Source organism: Trichomycterus rosablanca, chromosome 14, assembly GCF_030014385.1.
Source record: "Trichomycterus rosablanca isolate fTriRos1 chromosome 14, fTriRos1.hap1, whole genome shotgun sequence".
NCBI lineage: Eukaryota > Metazoa > Chordata > Actinopteri > Siluriformes > Trichomycteridae > Trichomycterus > Trichomycterus rosablanca.
Window position 1 is genome coordinate 23,115,854 of NC_086001.1, and position 20,061 is coordinate 23,135,914.

Sequence of the window (20,061 nt, forward strand, 5' to 3'; positions counted from 1 at the left end):
CTCTTGTACAGAGATGTGCCTGTGTTTGTTTCTGCTTTAAAACACAAACACCATGAACCAGTCAGATTTAACATCATTAAACGAGTTTATTCCTTAATTATTTGTCCTTATACTAAAGGAGCGACTCGGTTCTTTTAGTTCATTTCAAAGAGTCGTTCAATATAATCGGTTCGTTCGGGAACGACTCATCTCTCATCACAGTAACTGTAATGTCATTACAAATATGTAACTGTAACGCGTTACATTACTTCGTTACAGATACAAAGTAATCACGTGACTGTACCGCGTTCCCCCCAACACTGTAGCTGAGAGATCCAGGGCTAATGGAGATGTTTTACTGCTAAGCTGCTGTTCAACTCCAGTCCAGTTGGTGACGCTGGTGCGTCTTAAGTTGTTCTGCCAACCGCCATTAAACATCATAAGAAGAACAAGAAGCTGCTGTGTTTGTACTGTAGAGCCTCATCTGTAAGTAAAATATGTATTTAATTATAACCCTTATATTTCATTATAACCACATTCTAATTAATAATAAAACTAGAGTTCATAATAAAACATCACTGTGAGGATTTGAGGAGCTTTAACTCCAGTTTTATTTAAACACACAAACTATTAGCTGCTCCGCTAACTGTTAGCATCACACATGATTCAGTACTGATGAACCGATTCATTGAACCGAAGAATCAGTCGATTGTAACGTATTCAGAGTTTATTCATTATTAAATCTCACATTTTGATATAAACGCGTCACATGTTCAGCTTTGTTTACAGTTTGTAATGTTTGATAGAAACAGCGAGTTCTTGTAGCTTTGTTTACAGGTTGTTTTACAGGTTTATAGTAAAAGTTAAAAGTATTAGTACAGCACTGTTATTGGGAGTGGATGAGAAACTAGATGTAAAGAACATCAGACTTAATCATTTCACTTTGGGCCACAAAACCACTTCCACCAAACTCAAAGGGTTGTTTCCCAGACAGGGATTAAGGCTTATAGTCCAGGACTACATGTTGCTTTAAATAGAGAATCTCCATTCAAAATGCTGTGTAGTCTAGGACTAGGCTTAATCCCTGTCTGTGAAACCAACCCAAAAAGTTCTATTAGAAGTCTTTTCTGTCTGATGCTGCTCAGTCCCACAATAGTTTCAACATTTTCACTCTGTTTACAGCCTCACAGCATTAAAAATAAACAGTTAAAAAAGTCTGAAAGAGTATTCCTGGATTTCTCTTTAATAGGGAATAAAGTACATTTGTCTATCTGTCTGTCTGTCCGTCTGCCTGTCAGATCTTTTAATAATGCAGTCAGCAGAAGAGGGACACGTCACCCCCATAGATCTACAAAATGAAGGATTCCAAGAGAAACTAATAAAAAAGGAGGAGGAAGAAGATGGAAGTTACTTCTGTAAGTAAATGTGGAGCAATTTGCCATGTTAGTACAGTACAGTGTGGTTAGTATAGTAGAACTAATAAGAGAATGTGGATAGTGGGATTAGAACCTGTACTGTACCGTACTGTCCTGTGGAGAAGTGCTGATACTTCCAGTCTGGATTAAATCTAAGTAGTATTTATTTGTGGTAACTAAACCCACAACCTTCAGTTTCCTCCAGTTGTTGAGTTTCTTCTTCACATATTGATGAATTTCAGGTGAAGGATCTTTAATCCCTGTGGAACACGTCACCTCTGAGGAACACCTCACCCCAGAGGACCAACAGTGTGGAGGTTTCCAGATGAAGCCTGTGAAGAAGGAAGAACCTGAAGATAAAGATGAACTCAGTAAGTTAAAATAACATTTATTATTGAATTTATTTGTGTCTATCACTAATACTAACACTAACAGCACCACTAAACCCTCACAGTCACACAAACGACTCTAATCTCTATTTACACAAATAAAGAAAACCGTCGAGCCCAACTTGTGAGAATCTGTTCAGCCATGATAATAGAGACAGCAGCTGATCTGGTGTTAAGAACCACACAAACTACAATAATAATAATAGTAATAAGTTTAACTTATATAGCGCCTTTCACCAAACTCAAGGTCGATGTACAATGACAAAACAAACATAACAGAAGTGATCAATTACACATAGAATTCAAGAAGAAAAATGAAAGTATTGTGTATAGAGAAATTCACAGAGAGAAGAGATCCAGCAAAGAGTCGAGCAGAGAGTTCTAGAGTGCCTCCCATAGTGGACAACCTAAAGAAATTAATCATTCATGATGCATCATGGTACAGGACTTTATCATCAGATCTCAGTTTAACATTTACTAACAATCTTTATTATTTATAATGTTATAAATGCAGGGCTTTTGAGTGCGACCAATTTGGTCGCACATGCGACCTAATTTCTCAATAGTGCGACTAAAAAAAATCTCAGTTCGCACCGGTGCGACCAGCAGTTCAAGGGGAAAAAAGTCTCCGCTACTCTGAAAGTCTTCCCGTGGTACAACAACAGATACACATCAGGCCCATATCATGGTCTAAACCAATCAGAGACAGTGAAGGGCGGGACAATATTGTATCGGTGATATGTGAGCGACATTCAGCTCAACCAATCAGAATGCAGCACCGGACGTTCAGTTAGTTTAGTTTTGTATATGAGACTCGCCGGACGGCCAAAGTATAAAAGTTCGGTTTCTGGAGCTAGGCAGTTTAAAGTGTTGTAACGCTTACTGAAGTCCTGACTAAACCGTTACAGTGAAGTCTACCTTGTCGTGTGCTTTTATTCCCACACATTCATCACCACACAGCAAGAGACCCGTAACAGTGGTGAGCCGACCCTCTAGTAGCAATAGGCTAATGCTAGCGGTTAAGTGCGACGATAGCGAAAGTAAAAACACAATAATATTTTCGTTAAGTAAAATATAAAAATAACTAAAAGACAGTGAAGTGTTAGAATACATGTAATCAAAATACACAGTGAGTGCACCGCAATCGATTTTGGAAATCTGTGTAAAAGATCCAGTAAAGCCGATAATATAATGCACTTTATTTAAGATTACACTCTAGAGCCCCATACACACACACACACAAAAAAAAATATATATGGGTCATTCTATAATTTGGGGTACATTCCATGTCCAATGATAATAATTATATTTATTCTAACTATTTTCTTTAAAAATGTCATATTTTACCTATTAATGGAAAACATGTTGTAATATCACAAAAACATTATGTGCATCCTATGCTTCATTTAACTTGAAATTTGTCATGATGTTCCTAAATGAACAGTTTTTGCTGTGTCTGTTTTTTAAGTTGAGGGTGCCTTGGTTTCAAAATAATGAATAAAATCATTAAGGGCAACAACATCTATTTTTTTATTTATTTTAAAAGTTTAAATACCAAAGAAAAATAATATTTTTTAAATTGAGTTTCTCTTTTAAATAATTTAAATATCTTTATTTATTAATGTCCGCAAAAGTTCTGTCAACTATGTTACTAACAGAACTCCACTCAGCAACTCAAAAATGGTTTGTTCTAAAATTGTGTGACCAGCATTACATGATATCATTCATCTCTGTAGAGGGTATATTGAACACACTGTGGTGAATGTCCTCTTATTTTTTAAAATATTTTATCTATAATAGAACATTGTCAATGAGTATATTAATTGACCGTCAACTATGTTACATACATTGTTATGGTTAAAATTTTTTTTATAATTTTAATTCAAACGTATGTTCAAATTAGACATTATTCTGTTCAAGAAATGACATGTGGTCAGCCAGGCAAGGTCTACCACTGAAGTTATGGGTCAAAATAGGGAAATTGTCAACTATGTTACCTGTCAACTAAGTTACCTAGTAGTCTACATCTACTGTCCCTTTTAAATAAAAAAATAAAAAATTAATGTTTAAGCTTTGCAAATAGTGAATATGTTATACTAAAGAATATATTAACTTGAACCACTGATTGTTTTATTGAGAGAGAACATTGTTTTTTTACTTTTTTGGTGATGTGAAATGTACCCCAAATTATAGAATGACCCATATACATACATACATACATACATACATACATGAATAGATATACTCTATTATTATTGTTATAATTTTTATAATAGTGTACTATAATGAGATTATAATACTATAATTAACTGTAAAGAGCATGGGAAAACCATGGCTGTCAAAATTGTATTTGTGACTGGTTCTAATACATTTTGAATTGAAAGGATGAAAAGCACAATGCATCTATAAAACACATTACATGCCGCAGTAAATGCACTGCCCATGGGTCCCCTCTCCCCACTGCCTTTCAGCGGCAGACAGCAACAAACATCAACAGACGAGGCCATGTTGACCAGACTGTTATTTAATCATTTACAAGTCAATATTGCCTATATGGACAGCGAAAAAACAAGTGAACCTGTAAAACTGTGGTGTTAAATGTGATGCAGTTGAAAATTAGGGTGCACCTAACTTTTGTGCTGGTGCACCTAAGAAAAAAAGTTAGGCGCACCAGTGCAACCAGTGCAAAAAGTTAGTCTAGAGCCCTGAAATGTATTTATTATTTATAATGTTATAAATGTATATTATTATTTATAATGTTATAAAAGTATTTGATTATTTATAATGTTATAAATGTATATTATTATTTATAATGTTATAAATGTATTTGATTATTTATAATGTTATAAATGTATATTATTATTTATAATGTTATAAAAGTATTTGATTATTTATAATGTTATAAATGTATTTGATTATTTATAATGTTATAAATGTATTTGATTATTTATAATGTTATAAATGTATTTATTATTTATAATGTTATAAATGTATTTGATTATTTATAATGTTGTAAATGTATTTATTATTTATAACGTTATAAATGTATATTATTATTTATAATGTTATGAATGTATTTGATTATTTATAATGTTATAAATGTATTTATTATTTATAATGTTATAAATGTTTTTGATTATTTATAATGTTATAAATGTATTTGATTATTTATAATGTTATAAATGTATTTGATTATTTATAATGTTATAAATGTATTTATTATTGATGTTATAAATGTATTTGATTATTTATAATGTTATAAATGTATTTGATTATTTATAATGTTATAAATGTATTTGATTATTTATAATGTTATAAATGTATTTGATTATTTATAATGTTATAAATGTATTTATTATTTATAATGTTATAAATGTATTTATTATTTATAATGTTATAAATGTATTTATTATTTATAATGTTATAAATGTATTTGATTATTTATAATGTTATAAATGTATTTGATTATTTATAATGTTATAAATGTATTTGATTATTTATAATGTTATAAATGTATTTATTATTTATAATGTTATAAAAGTATTTGATTATTTATAATGTTATAAATGTATTTGATTATTTATAATGTTATAAATGTATTTGATTATTTATAATGTTATAAATGTATATGATTATTTATAATGTTATACATGTGTTTGATTATTTATAATGTTATAAATGTATTTATTATTGATGTTATAAATGTATTTGATTATTTATAATGTTATAAATGTATTTATTATTTATAATGTTATAAATGTATATTATTATTTATAATGTTATGAATGTATTTGATTATTTATAATGTTATAAATGTATTTATTATTTATAATGTTATAAATGTTTTTGATTATTTATAATGTTATAAATGTATTTGATTATTTATAATGTTATAAATGTATTTGATTATTTATAATGTTATAAATGTATTTGATTATTTATAATGTTATAAATGTATTTGATTATTTATAATGTTATAAATGTATTTGATTATTTATAATGTTATAAATGTATTTATTATTTATAATGTTATAAATGTATTTATTATTTATAATGTTATAAATGTATTTGATTATTTATAATGTTATAAATGTATTTGATTATTTATAATGTTATAAATGTATTTGATTATTTATAATGTTATAAATGTATTTATTATTTATAATGTTATAAAAGTATTTGATTATTTATAATGTTATAAATGTATTTGATTATTTATAATGTTATAAATGTATTTGATTATTTATAATGTTATAAATGTATATGATTATTTATAATGTTATACATGTGTTTGATTATTTATAATGTTATAAATGTATTTATTATTGATGTTATAAATGTATTTGATTAATTATAATGTTATAAATGTATTTGATTATTTATAATGTTATAAATGTATTTGATTATTTATAATGTTATAAATGTATTTGATTATTTATAATGTTATAAATGTATTTGATTATTTATAATGTTATAAATGTATTTATTATTTATGTTATAAATGTATTTGATTATTTATAATGTTATAAATGTATTTATTATTTATAATGTTATAAATGTATTTATTATTCATAATGTTATAAATGTATTTGATTATTTATAATGTTATAAATGTATATGATTATTTATAATGTTATAAATGTATTTGATTCTTTATAATGTTATAAATGTATTTGGTTATTTACAATGTTATAAATGTATTTATTATTTATAATGTTATAAATGTATTTGATTATTTATGATGTTATAAATGTATTTGATTATTTATAATGTTATAAATGTATTTGGTTATTTACAATGTTATAAATGTATTTATTATTTATAATGTTATAAATGTATTTATTATTCATAATGTTATAAATGTATTTGATTATTTATAATGTTATAAATGTATTTGGTTATTTACAATGTTATAAATGTATTTATTATTTATAATGTTATAAATGTATTTATTATTCATAATGTTATAAATGTATTTGATTATTTATGATGTTATAAATGTATTTGATTATTTATAATGTTATAAATGTATTTATTATTTATGTTATAAATGTATTTGATTATTTATAATGTTATAAATGTATTTATTATTTATAATGTTATAAATGTATTTATTATTCATAATGTTATAAATGTATTTGATTATTTATAATGTTATAAATGTATATGATTATTTATAATGTTATAAATGTATTTGATTATTTATAATGATATAAATGTATTTGGTTATTTACAATGTTATAAATGTATTTATTATTTATAATGTTATAAATGTATTTATTATTCATAATGTTATAAATGTATTTGATTATTTATAATGTTATAAATGTATTTATTATTTATAATGTTATAAATGTATTTATTATTCATAATGTTATAAATGTATTTGGTTATTTATAATGTTATAAATGTATTTATTATTCATAATGTTATAAATGTATTTGATTATTTATAATGTTATAAATGTATTTGATTATTTATAATGTTATAAATGTATTTGATTATTTATAATGTTATAAATGTATTTGATTATTTATAATGTTATAAATGTATTTGATTATTTATAATGTTATAAATGTATTTATTATTTATGTTATAAATGTATTTGATTATTTATAATGTTATAAATGTATTTATTATTTATAATGTTATAAATGTATTTATTATTCATAATGTTTATTTATAAACAAAATTATATTTATTATTTATGTTATAAATGTATTTATTATTCAAAATGTTATAAAAGTATTTGATTATTTATAATGTTATAAATGTATTTATTATTTATAATGTTATAAATGTATTTATTATTCATAATGTTATAAATGTATTTGATTATTTATAATGTTATAAATGTATTTATTATTCATAATGTTATAAATGTATTTGGTTATTTATAATGTTATAAATGTATTTATTATTCATAATGTTATAAATGTATTTGGTTATTTATAATGTTATAAATGTATTTATTATTCATAATGTTATAAATGTATTTGGTTATTTATAATGTTATAAATGTATTTGATTATTTATAATGTTATAAATGTATTTGATTATTTATAATGTTATAAATGTATTTATTATTTATGTTATAAATGTATTTGATTATTTATAATGTTATAAATGTATTTGATTATTTATAATGTTATAAATGTATTTGATTATTTATAATGTTATAAATGTATTTGATTATTTATAATGTTATAAATGTATTTGATTATTTATAATGTTATAAATGTATTTGATTATTTATAATGTTATAAATGTATTTGATTATTTATAATGTTATTAATGTATTTGATTATTTATAATGTTATAAATGTATATGATTATTTATAATGTTATAAATGTATATTATTATTTATAATGTTATAAATGTATTGGATTATTTATAATGTTATAAATGTATTTGATTATTTATAATGTTGTAAATGTATTTGATTATTTATAATGTTATAAATGTATTTGATTATTTATAATGTTATAAATGTATTTGATTATTTTCTGCTTCAGAACTGAACAAGGATTTCTGCTGCTCCTCGTGTCCACGTTCCTCTACAACCCAAAATCAGCTCCACAATCACATCAAGAGCTGCAACCATGATAAATATGAGACTCTGGTGAAGATTAAGACTGAACATGAGGATCTGACGCCCACCAGAAGCTCCAGTAATCAGCAAACGTCCTCTGGTACTGTCAGCATTAACACCTCTCTCAGTCCCACACAGGAAGAAGGAAACGTCTGCTCACAGTGTGGGAAGAGCTTCAGATTCCAGAGTGCTCTCAAAATACACCAGCGCATTCACATAGGAGAGAAACCGTATCAGTGCTCACAGTGTGAAAAGAGTTTTAATCATAAGAGTGCTCTTAAAATACACCAGCGCATTCACACTGGAGAGAAACCATATCAGTGCTCACAGTGTGAGAAGAATTTTATTACACAGAGTCATCTCAAAATACACCAGCGCATTCACACTGGAGAGAAACCGTATCATTGCTCACAGTGTGGGAAGAGTTTTATTACACAGAGTCATCTCAAAATACACCAGCGCATTCACACTGGAGAGAAACCGTATCATTGCTCACAGTGTGGGAAGAGTTTTATTACACAGAGTCATCTCAAAATACACCAGCGCATTCACACTGGAGAGAAACCGTATCAGTGCTCACAGTGTGAGAAGAATTTTTATTGTCAGAGTCATTTAAAAAAACACCAGCGCATTCACACTGGGGAGAAACCGTATCAGTGCTCACAGTGTGGAAAGAGTTTTAATATACAGGGTAATCTTAAAGTACACCAGCGCATTCACACTGGAGAAAAACCATATCAGTGCTCACAGTGTGGAAAGAGTTTTAATATACAGGGTAATCTTAAACTCCACCAGCGCATTCACACTGGAGAGAAACCGTATCAGTGCTCACAGTGTGAGAAGAGCTTTACTGGACAGAGTGATCTGAAAAAACACCAGCGCATTCACACTGGAGAGGAACTGTATCAGTGCTCACAGTGTTGAAAGCGATGTTTTGTATAAAAGTGTCGACTAAATGTGTGTAAATGAGTCTATGAAAGTGAGTGAGCTGAGTGAGTGGGACGGTTAGTGAGTGACGTCTTCAGATTAATTGGTTCTTCATCCAGCTAAACATGGATTCAGTTTAGGAGCTGCTCATTTTTACAGATCTTCACTGTAAGTGTGCAGAATCTCAAATGGTTTTTGTGCTGCCATGTAGCTGGTTGAATGGAGTTAGTGTAGAATTATTGTAGAGACTAGGTGTACTGGCCAGTTAGCTCAGTTGGTTAGAGCGTGGTGCTAATAACACCAAGGTTGTGGGTTTGATCCCTGTACGGTCCACACCCAACTTAACAATTAAAGGTAGCACGTCTGAGAGAGAGTCAGGTGAGCATGTGCTGCATATCAGGACTTTCTAACCTGAGTAATTTAATCACTGAAAGTAAGAATACCACCCTGTTCTTCTGCCATCTTTAATTCTGGCTTTATTTCACCTAATGAACGTGGCATGATCTTTATAAATGCTTACAATCAATTCTGTCAATGGCAAAAATAAATAAATAAAAAGAGAACTGCTGTGTAATTTAGTGAATTCTTGCACTGCACATGGCAGAAGACTAAAAGAAATTTAGACCGTGTAGAATAAAAGTATTAGGAAAGTATGAGGTTAAAAGCATCAGCTTTTATTTATTCTTAAAAGAAAAATACATGAACCTCAGTCATCTCACACGAAGATCTGTTCTGCTCCACAACAGTAAAGCTCTCCATCGTTTCTGTGTGGCAGCTCCATAACTGAAGGGCTGTCAGTGTAGAATCGGGTATGTGGGTATATGACCTACCCATGAACATCGGCCGGTTAGCTCAGATGGTTAGAGCGTGGTGCTAATAACACCAAGGTTGCGGGTTCGATCACCGTACGGGCCACACCCACTTTTGGACTTAAACTAAAAAACAAGTGATCCTTCTCTAACTAGCAGGTCCTGTTAACCTGGGCTTCAAACGTTGTCTCAGCAAGTGTGAGATCTTTTTAAAGCCCCTCTCATTCAAGTCAGAAACATGCCATTATTTCAATTTGCCAAACTTAATGTTGATCAACCGAACATGAGACACAACAACAATGTGTAGTCGCACAGAATAGTGGAAATAAGTAACTGAAAAACATCCAGTAAACAACAGTCCTACAAGCACAAATATCCACCTGATAAGTCACCGGAGACCGGCTGTCCAAAGTTGAAGAACGTCCTTTTGGTTTCCGTAGACGTTAAATGAAGATACTCGCCTAACGTGGGGCTCGAACCCACGACCCTGAGATTAAGAGTCTCATGCTCTACCGACTGAGCTAGCCGGGCTTAAGCAGCATGTCAGAACAGACAGCTCATCGGTCAGACCAGGGGTGTCAAACTCATGGCCCGCGGGCCACATCCGGCCCGCCATGTCATTTTATGTGGCCCGCGAGAGGTTTAACGACTGTACGATTGTTGTGATGGGTTGAGTCATTACAGAGACCGTACTAGTGTAATGGGAGTCCTGCGCCTTTAAGAGACAACGTGACATCGTAGTCATGGCAACTAACTTTAACCTTCGCTAGAAGCCATGTGACTTTTACGGCAAAAGAACGCGGGGTAGTGTAGTCAGTAATGTAAACAATAATAAATAAATACAGATAATTATCTTGCAGTATAATACAGAAGCACCGTCTGTAAGTCGTGGCATTTATATTCTCAGTTTGTAAATGTTAAGTGAGTATATCACAGCGTTTTAGTTACAAATTTACCGTAATTAAATACTATTGTTACCGTTACTTTAGCAATTAGTATCTTTACACAGAATGCTAACTCGTTACCTCTATTTCACATTTGGTTAAATCTCATATTGTACCAGATGTAAAACTTGACTACAGCTGTGTGCTTTTACTGTATTAAGTTCTTTATTGTTTTTATTGTTTGTATGTTTACTTTATTTTGATGCACACAGTGTATCACACAGCTGGCGAGCAAATAAACCGACTGTATTCTGAAGGGAGCTGCCTGTCTGTCTGTGTGTCTGTCTGTCTGTCTGTCTAGCTGAGAAAGGGGGATAAACTACTAGTAAGGGGAGAATGATTGTCTTAAAAATACACTGTAAAATCCTAAACAAACTGCATCTCTCAAAATGCCTAATTTTGTTACATGTAAAGTGACACAGCCCACCAGTAGATGATGTTAAGAAATATTTACACAATCCCAAAATGTGCAAGAAGATAAGTAAGAAAATTAAGCAGAAGGAGGAAATGTAATGAAAGTGAAAACAAGTTTGTGCTTCAAGAAGAGAAAACGGTGCATCTCTTGTGTTATGAGGCCGTGTCTGTGGTAAAGGAGGACAATATAAATGCAGAATTCAGCCTCCAAGAAAAACAACAGACTGCAATCACAGCAGGATACGTTACAATTGGCTGTTTGAGGGCCACCATAATGCTAATGTGGCCCTTGGTGAAAATGAGTTTGACACCCCTGGTCTACACTAAAAGTTTTAGTGCACATTTAAATCCTGTTTTAGGGTACTGATCACATTGTCTACACTAAAAGTTTTAGTGCGCTTCTAAACCCTGTTTTACGGTACTGATCACATTGTCTACACTAAAAGTTTTAGTGCGCTTCTAAACCCTGTTTTACGGTACTGATCACATTGTCTACACTAAAAGTTTTAGTGCGCTTCTAAACCTTGTTTTACGGTACTGATCACATTGTCTACACTAAAAGTTTTAGTGCGCTTTTAAACCCTGTTTTACGGTACTGATCACATTGTCTACACAAAGTTTTAGTGCGCATCTAAACCATGTTTTACGGTACTGATCACATTGTCTACACTAAAAGTTTTAGTGCGCTTTTAAACCCTGTTTTACGGTACTGATCACATTGTCTACACAAAGTTTTAGTGCGCTTTTAAACCCTGTTTTACGGTACTGATCACGTTGTCTACACTAAAAGTTTTAGTGCGCTTCTAAACCTTGTTTTACGGTACGACGCTCTGACTGTTAGTACAGAGATTAAAACAGAAATAAGTTTTTTTACAGTTTAATAAACTTATGGAGTCCTGATGCACACAGATGTACTAGAAATAAAGTCTGTTCTAGTCTAAATATAGAACAATCTACATGTTCCAAATTCAGACCTTCTTTGGTATTAAAAAATAAAGAAACCTGCTTTCAGTTAAATCCACTATATTTAAATAAGTGTCCTACTTACTCATAATACCACATCTTCTGTTTTTAAACTCCATGAAATAAGCAAAATAAATTATATGAATTCATCATATTTTTGAAGCGTTTAAGTATTTTACTGTGGGATTATGAAGTAACGGGATGGTAAACTTATATAAAGTGTTTATTCAATTATGTATTGACCAGTTTTTGAAGTCCAATAAAATAACCAAATTAAACAGATTAAATAAGGATGATAACTAAACATTATAATCCTTATATAAATATAAGAAATAACCAGGGTATAAAAGGGTTTCTTTGCTAAGAAGAAATTCTGCATTGTTTCCTAACACAACAACCACTACAAAGTACACTGTAAACACTGTCAGTACATGGTGACTACGAGTGGTTGATTTCATATTAAAGTTTATGTTACGTTTTGTTAGGATTCAGTTGCAGGAGAAGCTGCAGGAAGTAAAAGATGTTCAGGATGAGGATGATGTGAGTTATGAGAGTAACGAGGAATTCTTTACCCAGTGACTTCCAGCATCACCATCATTCTTTTTCATTCCACACTGGAGCAATCAACAAAAAAAATCACTTAAAGGGTCTGCAGTGGATAAATGTTATTACAAAAAGTGTTCGATTTGTTCACCCATATTACAGTTTTACATTTCTAGAGTTACTACAAGGTTCAAGTCATTAGACTGAACATTTTGTGATTGACTGTCCAGTTGATGTAGATGTTGTTGTGCACAGTGAGCTGAAAAGACGACCTCTGAGAGCAGAAGAACAAATCGATGCTTCCAAGAGTTCTTTATCTACAAAACCTGCAGAAATTAAAGAGTTCTGCAACTGAGTCTGGTTACAGAGATGAAGCTCCAACTCCTGCTGTTCTGAAGTGTCTTCTGGAGACCAAGAAACAAGGAGAGGAAACATGAGAATGAAATGTTTATTTTATAACAGTCTGGATCCAACATGGTTGAGTGCAGCAGTAGGAACAGAGGAAGCTCTTCCTGTTGGTATTAGAGTTTGGACTTGAACATTTTCTCAGTTTATTACAGTCCTGTAGAGCAGCGTCTCTTATCCAAGCAGTAGATGTTTGCTTTAGAGCTTTTTATTGCTTTGATTTACACTTTCCCAAACAGTGTCCTCAGTTTGGGAATCATTACAGCAGGTAGTGTACCAGCTCCCTGGTAAATCTTCAGTTATACGGGTTTCAGGGGCCCTGATTTATTCAACAGAGGAGGAATATAACATGTGAAGAAGAGCAGTTTAAGATGTATGTTAGATGTATTTTATATTTTTTGTTTAATCACAGTTTATTAAATAATTAGTTAATGTAATTCAGACATTAATATATTATATTGTATTATAGTGTTAAATTGTGGCCTATTTTAATGAGATTATGCTTTAATGCTGTATTTTCTTAAATGTATTTATGCTTAATCTCATTACAGTCGCTACCAATAATATGTGGCTGCAATCAAAGAAATGCAGTATTTTTAACAATGTAAATAATATATTAATTACTAACTGTCAGATTTTGTTTACATTTTCCTAATTAGTTTTTTTTGTGTATCCAGATACATTTTTGTATTTAAATATTTATTTTTATTAATACTAAATAATGAAAAGAAAAAACCTCAAAAACATCTTTGTGCTGTTTATTATTATTATATTATTATTATTAGTAGTAGTAGTACAATTAGTAGTAGTATGTATCATGGTAAAATTCATGGTAAAATCAACCCAACATTGGGTAAAAAACAATGGTTAAATTGCACAACCCAACAAGTTAAAATAACCCAAACACCTGGGACAGAAGAGCCATAAACATAAACACTGAATTTTTTTTTAGCTTGATTATCTTGCTGGTGTCACGTTGTAATGAAACTAAAATAAACAAATAAATAAATGAATAATTAAAAGCCTAAAATTTAAAAGCAAGTGTTTAGGTTCATTCATCATCTTAACACATATTACAAACTAATCAAGCTCATCAAATTTCAGACATTGTTCACGTAAACAAAAATCTCAAGTGGAAGCACAAGATTCATTTATTTATAGACGGTGCTGTTTATGGTTTTACACTTAAAAACATGAACAGTTAAAAATAACAACACACACAACAACAACAATTTAATAATAATGTCACAAATCTGTACCCAAGTAACAAGCTGTAATTTATCTAGCACCACTAGATGGGAACGATCTCTGTACAACATTTTGAACTTCACTTTAAAAGTCAGTTCAGTGTGTTTTACTGTAGTAAGAATAGCTCCACATGTTTTGTATGTAGTGTTTATGGTATTTAAACTGGATGGATAGATGGAAGTTAACATGTAATCTAAGGTGACTCTTAAGTTTATTCGCTGCTGTTGGCTTATAAAGTTGTACTGAACAAACTGGCTCGTATTTTGGCACTGATGTACCTTCCTGAATGGTGATCTGCTTGGTCGACACAACTAGCACAAGTAATCGTGGTCTACACCCCACAAGTGCTCTGTAGTACTTGCGCATGAGCTGAACGCTACCATCCTGATACTGCTAAAGTTTCTAAACCTTGGAACTCACACCGGCTCCCAAATGAAACTTGCCATTTGCTGAGTAAATAAAGCCAAAAAGTGAATAATTAGTCATTTAAGAGCAAGTTGGCTGTTAGATGTTGCTGTAAACAATGATTTGCGATTATATTTTGGGATGGAGCAGTCACATGTGGAACACTATATCACTACTAGTGCTATTATGATATTCAAGCTGGATGAATGGATGGAAATTAACATGTAATTTAAGGTGACTCTAAACTAGCACAAGCAATTGTGATGCTCTGTTGTACTGCACATGCGCTGAACGCTACCATCCTGAAACTGCTAACGTTTCTAAACCTTGGAACTCACACCGGCTCCCAAATGAAACTTGCCATTTGCTGAGTAAATAAAGCCAAAAAGTGAATAATTAGTCATTTAAGAGCAAGTTGGCTGTTAGATGGCGCTGTAAACAATGATTTGCGATTATATTTTTGGATGGAGCAGTCACATGTGGAACACTATATCACTACTAGTGCTATTATGATATTCAAGCTGGATGAATGGATGGAAATTAACATGTAATTTAAGGTGACTCTAAACTAGCACAAGCAATTGTGATGCTCTGTTGTACTGCACATGCGCTGAATGCTACCATCCTGAAACTGCTAATGTTTCTCAATCTTGGACCTCACACTGGGCCCCAAATAAAAGCAGTAAGGTCCCACCGAGATTTGAACTCAGATCACTGGATTCAGAGTCCAGAGTGCTAACCATTACACCATGGAACCCTGACACCACAAAAACTAAACGTAATGATTCGCCATTTGCTGAGTAAATAATGCAAAAATATTCAACTTCAGACTTTACTTTTACATCTCAAGTGATTTAAACTTATGTGATTGATATAATTGACTGAAATCAATTGACAAAACTGAAGTAATTTAGAAGTTTTAAACACTAAATAAAAGTAATTTTAGTTAAACATTGCCACCCAAGTATCAAAATCACAACAAAACGTTCCACTGTTGGAAAATTGCATTAAGTTCAGGATGCAGTTGGCCGGTCCCTCCTTGTCGCTCTGAAGCAGATGATTTGATGTTTGTGCACCTTTTCAGGAGATCACAAGTCACTAATGATCACACAGAAGTCACTTGATTTTAATACTGTTTGTTTTTGAAATGAGATCCAACAAGCTCATGGTAAGGTGTCCAAATAATTTTGGCCACATAGTGTATCATTATTATTGCTGAGGAGTTAATATGTGTGTCTACATCACTTCACGTATCTACACTGTAAAACATTTCAGCGTCAATAAGTTATGTGAACTCATTACTTCTTTTCAACTCCAATTGTCATGACAAGTTTTGGATTTTGAACTCTGGTTAATAAGTTTTCAGAAAATATAACGTAAAATAATCAGTTGTCTTGACTACTTGTGAGTTTTTCTATGTTGTCAATGTTCATTTAACTTAAGTATGTAAGTTATCAGTTAAAAAAAGAAAAGGGGAAAGAGTGGGCGATTCCTATAGGTGGGCACCATTTTTGAGTTAGACAGAACAATAATATTTTTTGAAATGTTAAAACCATGGGAGCATGGGGCTAACCAATATTTTTCACAGACGGAAAGCCATTAATATTAAGACTGATAAAAAACAAGAATAACACACGTTATACGATAGTGGACTACTTTCAGCGGCAGAGGGATGCACCTGACTCTGGACAGTTTGAGGCAAATGAAGTGCGGATTGATACACCGAGTGGAGTTTTGCAAGTTGGAGCGTTTACTACTGAAAGCGTCAATGGTGGGAAGCAGGTGAGTTTATCAATGTTTAAAATCTGTGTGATAAAAAGTGAAATTGTGTACGCCGACCATTAAATGTGACAGAACTGACTGATTTACTCGTTTCCATATGTTTGCCGAGGCCATGAACGCTTAACATTAGGTTAACAGTTAGCTACTACACCACTTGGGTCCATGGCAGATATTTTAAATAATGGTTGTGTTGTTTTGTGCTGTAATGAGTATAACGGAACATTAACAATAAACTTTGGTTTGCTTTTAAAAGAAACGTCTGCATGCGTGCTCGGGTAAGCTAATAGTGGTAAAGGTTATGTTAACTAGCTGGCTAATTCGTTAGCCATCCACTTTCAAAGGTAAATAACGACTTATTTTTGTGCGTTTTTACACTGTGTTGATCTGCTGAGTGTTAAATAATTTGTATTTCTTTTTAAAGTTGTAATTGGGTTTAATTGACCTATGTGGAGATGAATAAAGAGACCTAAATATCTCCCTATCCAGATAATAATTTTATTCACATACATTTTTGAGAACATAATTCAGCAGTCTTGTTTTTCTCTTTGCAGAGTTCTGAAGATCCCTTTCATGAAGTGGAAATGGTCAAGGAAGAATACTACATCACTACAAAGAGCAGATTTATTTCTAAACAACATTTATGGAACCTGTTTGCAATAAATGTGTTCAGAAGTGGCATTGTTTTTATTTTGGGTACACATTGCCTTTTTAAAAGATGTACCAAGAGCCAAGGTGAAAACATATTAAATATTTGTTGTTTAAATAAATGTTATTTATAAACAGAAGTTGTAAGTTGATTCATTGTAAAGTTTAAAGAAACTGGGAAACATTTATTAGTCAAGTCTAGAAATGATGAACATAAGCACTGTTAACTTTAGACAATAAGTTATGTGAATATAGCTGAAGTTTTATGAACTTAAAAGTGTGTGTTAAAATAGTGAGGAATTGTATGTTTATTTGACTAGATAGCTCATTTTCTAAAATGAATAAAATAAACAGTAAGTTATTTTGACTCAGTGCATCAAGTTGAAACAATGAATAATCATTAGTTAAACAACTTTTTAACTTAACTTCTTGAGTTGTTAACAGTTTTCTTCAAGTTGAGTTTACTCAGCTTTTTAAGGCAGCAGGTGAACTTAAGTTTCTGAGTTTAATCAACGTGAAATGTTTTACAGTATACTTTCACAATAAAAAGATTGAAAGTACAGATCTCTATTAACAAAACATCTTGTGTATTAGCCAAGTACATACAGAACGTAATAAATGCTCAACATATTCACTCAGTATGTAACTTTAAACTCAACTTTAACTTTAAACAACTGTTATTGTACATATTTGCACATAAGAATGAAATATCTTTTGTGTTGTTGTGATGTTAAGGTCGCAGATGGTTATTTAAAAATGATTGGCATCTTTAGCTGGATGAAGCAGGTTAAATAAAACCTTAACACACAGCATTATTACATCATGTACTCAAATGAAACATGTATCTTTGTCTTTTTAAGAACAGTGGTCACTAGCCTATTTGAAGAACAATGGATCACCTAATATGTGTGTATACATTATACATTACAGCATAAAACAGACTTGTTGTACAGTTAGTCATTGTGTAACACTGTTAAACGTTGTTCATGTTTATGTATAAATAACTTTAGCGCCATCTTTTGATCATATTCCGCAATCACAATCACCTTTTCCTGTTAGGATGATCCCCAGCAGACTGACCGAGCACTGCAGGGGGTCAGATAAGCAATAAGCAGAGCTCCCATGCAGGGGCAGGGGAACATTCTATTTTATTTTGGTAGTTTAGTTTCTAACTGCAGTTTGAAATGTTGGAAGGGGTGTCCCAATGTCCCCGTCCCTAGGTCCCCATGTCCAGTCTGGTTTGGCTGACAGTAGATGAGGTGTGTACATTACTAGATGATGGTGACTGCAGTGTTGAGTAGCGAGGATAAATATCAACAGGATAGTGAGAGGAGTGACGGGGAGCCAAGTCATTTCCATTTCCATTTTTTTTTATTTTGTGGATTTGGCCCTTGTGAATGCGTGGATTGAGCAGATCTGGGATTGTAAATACTTTGTTGGATTTGTGTGTTTATGTTGGGAATGTTTGGTTTTCAGTGGGTTACAAACAGTGATGCTGAGGTTGCAGCTCCACTTTAAATCATTTAATTTGAATAATTTAGATATAATTTATTTTTAAAATATTGAAATGAAAGAAAGGTTTGTGGATAGTTTAAAACCCGTATTGACAAACTAAATATTCAGATTTTTGTTCCTTGTTTTTAAAATATATCTATAAAAGGAAAGTTTGTTTATAAGAACACAGCTGAATGTTTTAATTCAAAAGTTTGAGTTAAATTTTTAAAGTTTGAGTTTTAAAAATTGAAACAGTACAATTTTAACTTGTGTAAACTAGTATATGCTATATAATGTAATAATGGTAATAAAAATAAGTTAATTTTTTCTTCATTCCAAATGTTTAGTTATTAATCTGTAATAAATAAATGAATATTTACAAAAATAAGGTTTGTAGTAGGTGAGGACCATTGATTGTATATAAAAATAAATAATGTCATTTTTCGAGACATTGATGCTTATTTAAAACAATGTTAATAAATAAATACAAACTTTTTTGTAGGGGGTAAAAAGTTTTTTAGTTTGACATTATTAATGCATCAAACTGTAACAGACTTTAATAGGTTGATTTGTCTGAATAAATGCACAATAAATGTTTCCTACGTTTTTCTGTTAGTTTTAGAGATACGTAATTTCCATTTTTTTCCATTTTGTGGATTTGGCCCGTGTGAATGCATGGATTTTGAGTAGATCTTGTGTAAGAATTTGTAAAAGAAGTCGTATGTGTTTTGTGTTTGGTCCAGCACTAATATAGATCTGATCTGAATATTAAAATAACTTTACTGAGCAAACAAATGATGCTATTTTTCCCAACAAAAGCACTAATGAAATACCAAGCTTGTAGTTTAATAAGTTCATATAAAACACTGAAATATAAAAATACAACAAACGCTGCACTTAAGCTTTAGTCAATTTTATTTAAGGATTAGTAATCAGAAGGTTGTTGGTTCAAGCCCCGTTGCTGCAAAGTTGCCACATTTTGGCCCCTGAGCAAGGACTTGAACACACATTTCTTTTGAATTAAACTTCTTTAACTGAAGTAATCAGAAGGTTGTTGGTTCAAGCCCCGTTGCTGCAAAGTTGCCACATTTTGGCCCCTGAGCGAG

General features: G+C 31.1%; 2 non-coding genes and 1 pseudogene across 2 annotated transcripts; all 3 read right to left on the bottom strand.

Annotated features, from left to right (window-relative positions):
• Positions 1–20,061, bottom strand: part of LOC134326214 (zinc finger protein 850-like) — a 154,553-nt pseudogene that overhangs the window by 47,232 nt on the left and 87,260 nt on the right.
• On the bottom strand, positions 10,571–10,643 carry trnak-cuu (transfer RNA lysine (anticodon CUU)). Its single transcript has one exon. It is a non-coding gene; the product is annotated as a tRNA-Lys (tRNA).
• On the bottom strand, positions 15,720–15,791 carry trnaq-cug (transfer RNA glutamine (anticodon CUG)). Its single transcript has one exon. It is a non-coding gene; the product is annotated as a tRNA-Gln (tRNA).